Source organism: Malaya genurostris, chromosome 1, assembly GCF_030247185.1.
Source record: "Malaya genurostris strain Urasoe2022 chromosome 1, Malgen_1.1, whole genome shotgun sequence".
Classification (NCBI taxonomy): domain Eukaryota; kingdom Metazoa; phylum Arthropoda; class Insecta; order Diptera; family Culicidae; genus Malaya; species Malaya genurostris.
Window position 1 is genome coordinate 106,246,981 of NC_080570.1, and position 13,933 is coordinate 106,260,913.

At 36.3% G+C, this 13,933-nt stretch overlaps 1 protein-coding gene across 1 annotated transcript in view; it reads left to right on the plus strand.

Annotated features, from left to right (window-relative positions):
• Nucleotides 1–13,933, plus strand: part of LOC131425315 (uncharacterized) — a 216,816-nt gene that overhangs the window by 170,932 nt on the left and 31,951 nt on the right. The window lies entirely within an intron of this gene.

The window sequence follows — 13,933 nt, forward strand, 5'->3', positions numbered from 1 at the left end:
TTGTTTGTCGAGTTCGTAAGCTCCATATCGCACTGTAAGTCAAAAAAGCTATGAACAATATAGTGGCATGTGTCGTGTAATTGTAATCATTTTCACGAATCGTAAATATAAATAAGGTTGTTGCCATAGTGAACCCGATTTGCGAAGCGTGAACACGCGCAATCGAGCTTTACATTCAATCAAAGTGCGGAACGGGCAATCCTCCACCCTAAGGAGAAAAAAAGTGCCAACAGGAGGAATGAGATCACGAAGCGAAGGAACAATTATACAGAAGGAACAATTATACATGCCACAAGCCGGTACGGGTAGGAATTAGACAAGAAGGTTGGTGAACGAACGAACACCTCAACGGCGAAGCAGCAGAGAACTAAGGTGGTATGTCAACAGATCTTGGATCACGCGCTGAAAACGATAGACTGCCGGGCTCTGATCACCAGAAGGCTCAGCTGCAAAATAAAGCTTCTGGGCTACGCAAACTGCTTAGCGATCTGTTAAAATATGGGAATGCAATACTGGTCAGAGAGCTGCACTAGGATAATGCTACGATTTGGGAGGAGAAGATTCTTCTGGAGGAGTGAATGGAGCGTGTCGTTTACCCAATCTACAAAAAGGGGACAAGTACGAGTACGGTTTTCCAATTGTTCAAAACGATGATGGATCGGTGATGTGCGTCGTTCGAGTAACGGAGACACTCTTGAATCCTTTTAAATATCGAAGGGGTCTACTTTGCCCGCTGTACAACGTTGCATTAGAAGGTGTAATAAGATGAGCGGGGATAGACAAGAGTGACACAACCTCCAGGTACTTCGCCCAATATATTGGCTTGACGCTTCTACTATGTCTGTTTGGCGTTTTAGAGTGACTAAAACAAGATCAGAGTGGCGAAATGGTAGCGCGTATGCACGTAATGCATAAGAACGCAGGTTCGAGTCCTGTCTCTGAGCGTATCTTTTTCCAAAAATTCATCTTTTCTGTTGGTTTTTCTTTCATTTGGCTTCTCCAATATATGTTTCCGCTCAGTCATTGCAAAAACTGAACTTAGTTATGGCGGCTTTACGTCAAACTAAAAATTAATAAATCGACAAAATCAAGGTGATCGACGAATTCGTGTATTTGGACTCACTGATAACCGCCAACAATGAAACCTGCAAAATTTAAAAACACATTTTGTCAAAAAATCGTGCCTACCTAGGACCTGGGATATGACCGTGGTGTTAGGTACTATTTATAATAGAGTGCCATGTGAAACGGGACGTGGCGGAAGCGAATGAACCGTACATACCGCAAAAATCGGACGTTCCGGTGACAACCCGGTTGCCGTCGTCTCTCGATAACGTCACAGTCATTCGTGTTAACTTTATTGCTCGTGCTACGATCAGGGTTGCCACATTTAAATCTGGATTTTTCAGAAGAAAAATCTGTAAATCTGTATCGGGAGCTCAAAAACCTGTATTGAAAATCTGTATATAGAAGTGATACGAAATCGAAGCACAACGGAATGAAAAAGTCTTTAGAACCCAAATTTAAAGAAACCAAAACTTTTCTTAGTCTGAATTTTATGATTTTGTAGTTGAAAAAACGCTGGAAGTTGTTTTTGCGTTGGAGCCTTTCGAAACAATGATTTGACGAAAAACTTTCAAAATCCAATCTGAAAGTGAAACTTAAACTGATTTTTTTTATTCAATAACATATAACTTAAACTGATTGATCAATTGGCAATCTTTCTTCTTTACTACCTTACGTTATGGCCGAGGCCATCATCTTTTCATCTTATCAGAAGCAATTTTTGAAAGCATAAGCAATTACGCTACACTAGTTGTAAATAAAAGTAAGCAGAAACAAATCTTTATTAACAGATAGAACATCTGTGTTTACTGTCCTGAACATACTCTTTTATATTTAGTTTTTTAACTTGAACTTTTTATTCAATTTTTAATCCACGCTATCAAAAATCTGTACAAATCTGTATTTTTTGCCAAAAATCTGTAATCTGCACATACAGAATCTTGGTCACAAATTTATCTGAAAAATCTGTAAAATGCAGATTAATCTATATATGTGGCAACCCTGGCTACGATTCTATCGATACTATACACTAAAACCTCAATTTACGGGAACTTTAACACGAATTAAATTTACGCGACTTTTTTTACGCGTTTTATTTGAAATAACGCGATTTTTTATATAATTTACGTGATGATCGCATAAAAAAAGGTTTTTGCATCATGAAGAACATCTCAATTTATATACATATACGAAACAATCTAATATACATATACGAAACAATCTAACATGCCTCAAGGGGTGGAATATTGTGAAATGTACAGTAATTAGTTGTTTAGTTTCAAAGAATCTAAATAAGATTGTGAGCATCCAAGAATGATCTAGAAAGCAAATATTGTATATAATCACTTTTATATGACTATTGAGTACGGTATGTACTCGTAGTACTATTCAGGCCTCAAAGTCTACCAACATAACCGATGATCCACCCAAAAACTACCTGAAGCTCAGGCCTTAAGATCTACCAGTGTAACAAAGTGCATTAACGACCTTACCGGTTTTGGTCCATATTCGTGATACCACATGCGATCATTAGGACAATTGTGATTACTCTAGGCCATCCAAAAACTACCTGGAGTTGTAGCTCTACGACTATGAACAGCATTGAAAAATAATACATAAGCTACTGAATGTTCGTGTAGAAGCTAAGACCTGTTCTCATTGAAGTTCTTGGACGCCTTGGAATGTTCCGAAAAAAGATCCAGACACACAAGTAAGCAGTACGACTATGAGCAGCATTGAAAAACTATACATAGACTGCTGAATGCTAGAGTAGATTTGTTTTCACCGAAGTTCTTGGAAGACTGGAAACCTATCTGGAACAGCTATAAATAGACAAGTGAGCAATGTGTAGCTCTAAAAGTATGAAACACAAACCAAAAAAGGCATTAGCCGTTGTAGTTATTGATGTGACACAGTGTAGTCCCTAAGGACAATACTACAAGTAGTTCTTGTATATTGGAACATCTCTGACGCATCTCAAAAGATACTTAGAGGGTCTTCAGGCGCTAAAGCATCGGACGTAGTAGGATTGTTCATGTTATTTACACTAAAATCAAATTAAATTTGAACAACCTTTTTTTACACGAAAAATTTGAAATAACGTGATGTTTTTGTTAATTTACGCACCCCCGGCTCTGCGCGTAAATTGAGATTCCAGTGTATATCCTTCCAGATCGGGCACAAACATGCTACAATTAGCTAGCAATATTGCGTTTAATAATGAAACAATTCGAATACAAACGTTTTTGTACATTAGGTGGTTCAACACTATGGATTCTATGGAAAACCCGGTTGAAGCCAATTCAACAATCTATTCAGTTATAAATCTGAACTAATTGAAAATCACAAACGTTCACATCACTTGCCATGTACATCCGCAAACATACACTTGTACAACGTCAGACCCGTAGGTTCTGTTTTGGTCCAATTCCGATAAACGCTTCAGCATCTATGCTTCCAATAGAGCTAATAACCAGTGATCTTTATGAAACATTGGCACGAAATAGCTTACGACCGACAATGCCAGAGATAAACGATTGCAAAGGGCAATCAATTCTTCGAACGATTCTCAATTGCCCTAATATTTCACCGATTAAGCCACAGTTCATGCTCCAGCTGTTAATACTCCAGTGCACACAATTTCGCAAAAGGAAAATGTTCTGGAATGGATGTGCAACCCAAATGTGGCTACTTCTCTAAACTCGCATTGGTTCAGACTGGATTCTTGTTCCCATCAATAACAGGCCATATGTAAATTGAGCGGCATCCTGTTTCGAGCATGCTTTTCGCTTTGTATTCGATTGTACTGGAGCCGACCGGATGCGCTACATTTTTCTTATACCATTCTACTAGCAATATTCCGAAATTGGTGACATGGCGTAAAACGCTCATTCAGAGCAATACTTCGTCCAGGAAATCGTTGCTGAGTATCAAATCAGTATCGAATCAAATCAAACAATATTATGTTCAAATAAACTAAGTGATACTGCCGTAGGATTTTTACTCACTTTTCCCCTTGTTGCAAATTGAAACGAGGGATGGAGTAATGTGAAACCTTTCAACGATATGCAAGTGGTTTGCATGTCGTTATTACTTCGTGTAACAGGTGTTAAGGTTGTCATACATGGAGTTAGGGCTGCCTGTAAAGGTGGTTCAGTATATATTATCACACTACACCCTCTGAAACAGTCTTAAGTATTAGTTCGATTATAGTAATTCTACAATACAAATAAAATGGGTAGAGTAAATCCGGGTGAGATGCTACAATTTTATTTAAATCGATATTTCTTCAAAACCGTTCACCAAATCCGATCTTTAACTTATTGTTATAGAGAGTTGAAGGATCCTACTACACATTGAAAAATGCTTTTTCGTTTGAAAATAAAATTTGTTCATAATATTTATATTATGAGGGTGAGATGCCTCACTTCAGGGGAGACCGCACGTAGGGGACGTAAGAGAAAAGAGGCTGTTTACATTTTTTTGTTATTTACAGACTATTCCATATTTTTCTACGAAAAGATTATCATTTATTTTTGCGTTTCAATTCAACTTAAAAGCAACATAAACATCAAGCAAACAAAAGATAAATTTCCATTGACATGTCGAAGAGATTGTTATTGAAATGATTTTTACTTCATTGTTTTTCTCCCGAAATCAATACATGAACCGTAATTTAAAGGAAAATAAGAAAAAACTTGAATATTTATGTATTTGTGTATTTCACGTTGCTTTTTTCACTTTAGAAATAATATCTTTTTGAGGTGGTTATAGGTTGGTGCGGTGTCTCACCCTGATTATTTTGCAACATACGAGGTCTGTTCAAAAAGTTCTTGGAATTTTTTAATTGCGCGCGTCTGGAAAGTCCGGTGGTCAATTTTTTTTATTGTGTTGGTACATATCGTCAACGACGATCCAAATTTACTTGAAAGGGTCATAACTGGTGATGAAACATGGGTGTACGGTTATGATGTCGAAACAAAAGCACAATCGTCCACGTGGAAGCACCCAACGTCACCAAGACAAAAATCGCCGAGCTCAAAAAAACACGTCTACACCAGCCGCTACAAGACAGAATGTAAACAATGAACACAGCTGAAAATTTCACCATACATTAGGGACATATGTAGTAACACACTGAAAAAAAATTTTGACCACCGGACTCTCCAGACGCGCGCAATTAAAAAATTCCGGGAACTTTTCGAACAGACCTCGTATATACCGACAGTAGGGAATAGGCGCCACACCACCTTAATTTTTACTCGAAACGTCAATTCCTACGAACATAATCAGCTAACTTTACTTTTATTTAATATTATAAGTTCAAAGGCTCACTGCTTAAACTCTAGGATCCTGAGGTCATTAATTAATGTGTGTTAATTCTGTTACCGGGAAGAAATTCATACTCAAAAACAGCACTTAAAACTTGACGACCTTCGCAACATGATTAATGATAATATTTTTTTGACTGATAGAAAAGCGCCTGCTGTAATTTACATTCCATATTGCGTGACGGAATGCATACTTCCACATACACTCGCTAATACATCGAATCTATATACGAGATATCGAAAGTACGGCATCTACACCAACGCGGCGTCTCACCCGAATTTACCCTATGATAATCATGTTAATAAACTGGACAAAGACAGATATACCAACCACACGGAGAACCCTTCGATCATAAAATTGCGATATCGCAGTTTTTGATTTTTGCGATAGTTGATTTAACTAATTTCTTTTTGATTCAACCAAAATGGTTTTTGGTTTGCATATATTCAAGTAGTTGAAAAATATGTTGTTTTGAATGCTGTCAAATGCCGGAGACAGTTGAAAGCAAAACAATAACCGCAATGCAAAATCAACAACTTTTTTAGTTGAAATCTTCAAAATGTCAATGAAAACAACATCGATGGTTAAAGCGTTTGGTGAAATTGTGTTCATTCGATTTGAGAATTTTATGATAACAAGTGTTTATCTAACAGCGGTGTTGTGATAAAGTTAACCTTGTTTGAGATGAAAAAAAATTGGTGAAAAATTAGAAATGTTTATGAATGATCATCTCGTAATCTTTCAGGTATGCGCAAAAATTTTATGCTTCAAATTCGATCATTATTTACTTCCAGTAGACTGTTTTACTTCCAGCTGTTTGATACCGAAGATGATGTTCATGCATTAGCAATAAAACGCTTTTTAACATGAATTTAAATCATAAAAGTAACAGGAGCGAAGGGTTTCAAACACACAGAACGCACTGCGATTGAATGACGCGTTTGAATTGCCGTCGCAAAATTCCAATTCCCAGCGGTTGATGCACCCAAGCTCATATAAATTGACTAAAATTATCATTGCATAACTTTAGTTCAACCGTTTGAAGGCATCATTTTAGGTAAATTTAATAATTACGCTAATTTACTCGCCCCTCCGGGCACCTTTGCTGATCAAAACGTTTTTCTACATCAATCATTTCCGATCGAATCAGAAGTATTTTTTTAGAATTTAGATCTTTACTGATCTCAAAACAAACAAACAAATAAAAGCGATTTATTTTTCAACTAACAGAATTTTGTTTCAATAACAACACCAGTTATTTCAACTAAAATATTTGTTGAAATTGAAAGGTATGTGTCCTCACTAAATGACAGCATTTTTTTTTCAAACAGTTGAATTAGTTGTTTCAACCATCGTTTCTGCTAATAGAAAAACAAAAATGACAGTTTAGCTAAAACAACAATCGATTAGTTGTACCAAATTTTAACCAATCGAATTCAGAAAATCAACTAATATTCTGGTTGAAATGGGATCGCGGGTGGTTCCGTGCAGTAATCGCATCGCATGAATTATGGATTCCCAAACCGGGTGCTACTTCATCAACCCAATCAGTAGATCTTAAAAAAATGCTTTCAAAACTCTATTTCTGTTTGATAGCTAGAAATTTTTGTTGTTTTACCAACAACGGGACGAAACTTGCATCAGAATTTGTTACAAAACCGTTATTCTGTTATGATCTTGTTACTACTTCATGGTCGGGACGCTAATGCAAAACAAATGGCCTGAGAGGTATTTCCAGTGGTCAGCAGTTATTTACGTATACACGAGATACATGGAATGTGTCATCTATTATTTTTTGAATTCATTTTAATGAAAAAGTCGGCTCAGAAATGCAATGATACCTTCTGTTTGAACAGATCTCGTCGCCAACCCGTGCAGTTACTTGTTGCATGGCCTGTGGTACGACATTTGGAATCCTGGAATCAAAAATGGTTCTTAAATCTCGATTTTTTGCCTTTCTCTATAGAAAGGTATTAACATTTCTGAAAAAATCGATTTTGGAACGAAGCCTCGGAGACCCATAGTGTTATATACCATTCGACTCAGTTCGACGAGATCGGAAAATGTATATGTGCGTGTATATGTATGTGTGTACACTTTCAACAATTTTTTTGTGCTCAATTCTCTCAAAAATGGCTAAACCAATTTCAACAAACTTTGGCTTGCTCGAAAGGTAATATTGGGCCATTGCACAGTGGTTCAGAGGCGCAATTTCACGGTCTTAATTGATAACTCATAGGAACGTGGTTTTTGAAGTACAGTGTCTTCAGCAAAGTTGCTCAAAATGATAGACGCCATCTTTTGGCAAATTATATTTATGTGATTAATCCCCCAACAAGTGTAATACTTCAACAAAGTTGTTCAGAAAGTTTTTTCAAACAAATTTGCTGAAGATACTATTCCCGTAACTTGAGTGTAATTCATGATATAATGTATTTTCTGAAAATGGTGTCCTAAAACCAGTTTTTGTAAGAAAACACATATATTTTCGATTTAAATGAGTTTTTGATGTTATACAAAGTTTTTCATCATTAAAAACTACCCACCTTTTCAAACATACTATGCTGCTAACATTTCAGTTTAATGAAATAGAGCCATTTTTCATGCTTCATTAACAAAATTTCAACTTGTCTATCAACAAAAGGCGTAGAAAGGTGCAGATGAGACTACTTACATATTAAACTACTTCAAAAGAGCTTTCATAGCTTGAATTACTCGTCTGCGATCGTCTGCAGGCGAGATATGTTCTTTTCAAATATCTTTGTCCTTGGCATTTGCAATGATAAGGTTCACTTCATGTCAGATCATTTTTCTATATATATTCATTACTATGGTACTTGCCACAGAATATTTTTATTTACATCAAAGTCTATAAATTGAATAGTTTAGTAACTATTTTGTCACGACTTTAAAAAAAAACAATCATCAAATCGAATTAAGTTATGTCATCTTCTGGTTGAGAAAAGTATGATCAAAACTCATTTTTATTTATTTGTATTTTTTTCTTAATTTAAAAGATATTTTATTCAGGCCTATTTGCGTACAAGCTTTACGTGGGCGATTTAGCTGAGTTTTTAGATAAATTTTTTTTTTGTATTGGATCTCGTTGTCACCCTTTTTCTAGGGGGAGAGGAGCTTCCATTTTCCTCCTGCGAGGATTGAGGGGCAGTTTGTTCGTGGTTCGTCCCGTCATCCATTGCCGTGTCGGTGGTATTGTTGTTGATTTCGTTGCTAGTTACTGTAGATGCGCCTTGTTGTACATTGTTTGCAGTTGCTGGTTGGTTGGATGGTAAGCTGTTAACTGCAGCTGGTGTACTTTGTTCTATAGGGGTTACGTTGGATGGTTTCGTTGAAGGGGATACTTCCCTGTTGTTGGTGACTGTCACAGGTGTACTGGGGTTGCTTGGGGTTGGTGTGAAGGAAGCACCGTTGTCCTTTGGTATAGTTGTCTCCTTGTCCGGTTTATCACATGGCTTACCGTAGTGAACAGCTTTTTGGCAATATTGACATGTGGCCATCTGATTGTCATAGGTAACAAGTGATTTGCACGGTATTCTTGTATCCAGACCGAATGTCACATAAGAAGGTATAGGCCTTCTCAAGCGCATGCGTAACAAACGTACGCCATTTAGAATACCGGGGAAAAAATTCTTCCATTTTTCTTTTTCGATAGAGAGAATCTCTCCGTATTGGGGCATAGTTGCGCGAATATAAGGATCGGGGACTTCTATAGCACTATCTTTCATATATACTGGAATGTTGTACTTGATATTTTCATGCTCCACATAGTGCACATTATTATTGTCTTTAGCGAATTGAATTGCATCCAACTCTTTATAGAACTGGATATAAACAACATTATTGGTCTTATTGCATTGAAGTAAATGCACACGTTTAATGTCAAGATGCATTTGCTCCTTAAGCAAACCTTCAAGTTCTCGTATCGAAGGTCGAATTTTGCACTGTCTGAAGTCAACAATAATTGTATTCTTTCGTACCGGCGGTAGCTTTTGTTCGTTTGGTTCACTCATTTTCGAGGTCTATTGTTCACTACACAATACTGTACTTGCTTTCTTCTGTCCCCAACGTAAGCGGTTTTGTTTTATCGACTGACTTGGATGAGATGTAAACCCGAACTGAGTTATTTGTATTTATTTTATGATAGCTGACAATGTTCTTAACCAGCTAAAATGCTCTTAGCATCGTCCGACAGATTCATCTTGGACTGTTTTGGCCGTTCCCGAATATTTGTAACAAAAGGATCCGACTAATAACTAACTAACTAATAATTAATAACCAATTCATGGGATCCCGATTCGTAAGTGATCTGAATTGGCTCGCGTGTATGATACTCTCGAAATCTGTATGAAAGAAACTTCTTAACCATTGAGAACAGTACAATATAGCAAACGTTTATCGATCTCCACTTCAATTGATGGATAGAGGATATTTTTCCGCAGAGCTTTTCTATAGAAAAACTTACCAAAAAATGACATAACGTAATTTGACATGATGATTGTCTTTTTTCATAGTCGTGGCTTCTTATCTGACTTTCAAATACGTCTGACAGTTACTTTTAAAAAACGTCTGTAATGATTACTAAACTATTCTATTTGTAGACTTCGATGTCCATAAAAATCATTTATTCTGAGAGTTGCCATGGTAACGAATATATACTGAAGTCTGATCTGATACACAATCAACCTTATCATTGCAAATGTCAAGATTTTAGAGGGATTAATCACATAAATCAAATTTGCAGAAAGATGGCGTCTATCATTCTGAACAACTTTGCTGAAGATACTGTACCTCAAAAACCACGTTCCTATCAGTTATCAATTAAGAGCGTGAAATTGCACTTTTGAACCACTGTGCATTGATCAAATTCGAAAATCAGATGACTGTGATTTCTGGTTCCGGAGATATGATAGTATGTATAAGTGACATAACAGACAAAATGCGTTGCTTCTTTCGCACTCAATTTTCTCAAAGACGGTAAAGCCGATTTCGACATAATTAGACTCGTTTGCTGAGCCGCCGAGAGAGAGGGGGGAATACCACCGGACTAAGACTTTTTCATGGGGCCCAGAAAGGCACAAATCTCCAAATATCAAGGGGAACGTGCCATTTGAGCCAATTTGTTCTGATTCCTGAAGACTTTTTCATTGGGCCCAGAAATTCGAGGACTTAAAAATGTTTATTATTGCTCATAATCAAATCATACCTTGAGACCGTTTTGTTTTGCTCTCCGAAGATGAAGTCGTTTTTTTTTGTTCTCTAAAAGGAAGGTTGTGGTTCCGGAGATATAATCGTATATGCGACGTAACCGACAAAACACACTGTTTTCTACGAGCACAATTTTCTCAGAAATGGCTGAACCGATTTCAACCAAATTTGACTCGTTTGAAAGCTACTATTAACAGTTCGGCTGAAAAGTTCGTATCGTTTAATAGAAACACACATTTTTTTGCCAAAATTCGTTTTTATTATTCAACATAATTGCCATCAGAGGCGATACAGCGATTATAGCGATCTTCCAACCTTTCGATACCATTTTTGTAGTACGATTTGTCCTTTGCCTCAAAATAGGCCTCAGTTTCAGCGATTACCTCTTCATTGCTTCTAAATTTTTTACCAGCGAGCATTCTCTTGAGTTCTGAGAACAGGAAAAAGTCACTGGGAACTAAATCTGGAGAATACGGTGGATGAGGGAGCAATTCGAAGCCCAATTCGTTCAATTTCAGCATGGTTTTCATCGACTTGTGACACGGTGCATTATCTTGATTGTGAGTTCACGCGGCACCCATTTTGCACAAAGCTTTCTCATATCCAAATATTCGTGAATAATATGTCCAACACGTTCCTTTGATATCTTTAGGGTGTCAGCTATCTCCATCAACTTCACTTTACGGTCATTGAAACTCATTTTGTGGATTATTTTCACGTTCTCATCGGTAACAGCCTCTTTTGGACGTCCACTGCGTTCATCGTCTTCGGTGCTCATATGACCAGTACGAAATTTTGCAAACCACTTACGAATTGTTGCTTCGCCCGGTGCAGAGTCTGGATAACACTCATCAAGCCATTTTTTGGTATCGGCGGCTTTTTTTTCATCAAAAAGTAGTGTTACATCAACACACGAAATTCCTTTTTTTCCATTTTTTTTCACAATAACAAAAGTAGCTTCACTCAAAATGCAATATCTCACCGACTAATAATCAGACAGCTGTCAAATTTATACACGTATTATTTGAAGGTTGGTACTAACTGAAAATGGTATGGATTTAATTCTAGTGGCGCCTTCTCATAGAAACGATACGAACTTTTCAGCCGATCTGTTAGGCTATTAATCAAGCTTGAAGATCAAATGACTGTGACAAGAAGGACAAGGTAAAGAAGTTGGACACAATCAGACCATACCGAGATCGATGTAAATGTAAAAAAATGAAAATTGTTATGTTCTATTAATATATCACATTCGTCCTGAGCTGGTGAATTTAACTCTAAAATGAGGACTATTAATATCAGGAATAAGAGTAAATTGGCATCTTATAAACCGTGAAGGAATTTTCAAATTTTTCCGTTCAGGTTCGGTGCCGGCACTAATGTTATGACACATTGCAATGGTGAAGAAGCTGATTCGAACAGGTGTACATATACTCTAGTTTCCCTTTTCACAATGCCTAATTTCTTTCTTAGTCTAACTTCATCACTCTCAGCACGGAAAAACGATTAATAAAATATTCAATATATTTCTCAAAGATCGAGAAAACTACTCATACTTCTCAGCACATTACAATGATTATGACAGAACGAATACTGCCCAGTGATCTTTGGAAGAAATGCAATGTTATGCTCATCAAATATCCCTTGATTGGTGGTATGTATGTGAGCATATATTGCAATGTATATTAACTCAATATTTCTGTTTTCCCTGTCCTTTGACTCAGAACGGGGAATGAAATCATGTCTGCACATCTAGTAGTTTGATTGCATTGTTAATATTCAAATTCAAAGTTTCATTAACAAAGACATTGAAAACACAGAAGCAGTTGGTAGGATGACAAAATACCGATTCCTGCTCAAGTGAAAATTTCTCTGGCGAACTTGCAATAGAAGATACTCATATCTTTTGTTGCGAATATTTTTTTAGCTCAGGGCCAACATAGGGGCTAAGTTACTTCGACAAAGCTGTGCAGAAAGTTTCGAACAAATTCGCAAAAGCTACTATTCCCGTAACATTAGTGTAATTCATGGTATAATGTATTTTCTGAAAAAGTTTTCCTAATTTTTTTTTCGATGTAAAAGGTTTTAACCTCGATGTTTAAGATTTTAACCTTAAGGTCATTCGCCTCTTCGGACCAGGAAAACTATCTGGCCCTATGTGCGGGGTAGAAATCGAACCCAGGTGGGCTGCGTGAAAGGTATCGACTTACCCATCCCGCTATACCTGTCCCCTAAAGCCAAATTTTGAAAGAAAACTTATATATTCTTTAATTACTATGAGTTTTTCATATTATACAAAGTGTTTATCATTAAAAACTACACAACTGTCTCAAATATACTATGCCGCTATCATTTCAGTTTAAACAAATAGAACCTTTGACATTTGCAACGATAAGGTTCATTGTATGTCAGATCAGATTTCAGAATACATTCTTTACCATGGTAATTGTCACAATTTTTTGCACATCAGGCACATTTTGTAAGCCTTTTTTATTTTTAAATGTTTCGTGAAATTCAAGAGAATTTCTGAAATTGGCAACCACGCTAATATTTATGTTTATAAGGAAAAATATAAATGAGAAATGAGTAATACAGTACTAATTAAAACTGTTAACAAAATTCAATAAGAGATTAGAATTACAAAATGTTGGGTATAAAAACTATGCCTCTAATATTTCATAAATTGAATGCCTTGTACGCCTGTCTGAAGATGTCAGACCTCTCCCGAATGTGAGGTAATGAACTGATTCGCAGCTACGTCAAGGTAGTAAAATTTTTAAAAATCTTGAATTTGGACCAACATAATTTAAAAAATACAATACTGGATAATTATCCAGTCAAGAAAGCGTCCGTTAATACAGAGCCGTTTCGATTTCACTAAAGTAATAGTAGAATGAAATGGAAGAATTTTTCGAATTTTTACTAAGCTTCAAAATTCTAGTCATTAAAATGTCTTGTTAGATGATTTTAGCACAAAATGAATATATAAACAAACTATTCGCCTAGAATAAAAATTTTCAATCATATACGATATTTTGGATTCTCGATTCTGAACAAATTCCATCTGGAAAAGTGACAAAATCAGGATCGATTTCAACCAATCATGATGAAGCTTTGCATACGCTCCGAGCATGGCAAAACCATTTGGTTTGTACGGATGAAGAGAGCAATTCGACAATGAACAATTATTTAAAAAGCTGTATATATTTTTGTCATGCGGTTTCTTAAAATCGTTCGAACTTCGAAAAAAAAATATATCAAAAAACCAAAAATGCACGCCTTGTCAACAAATTCGAAAATAACGACACTT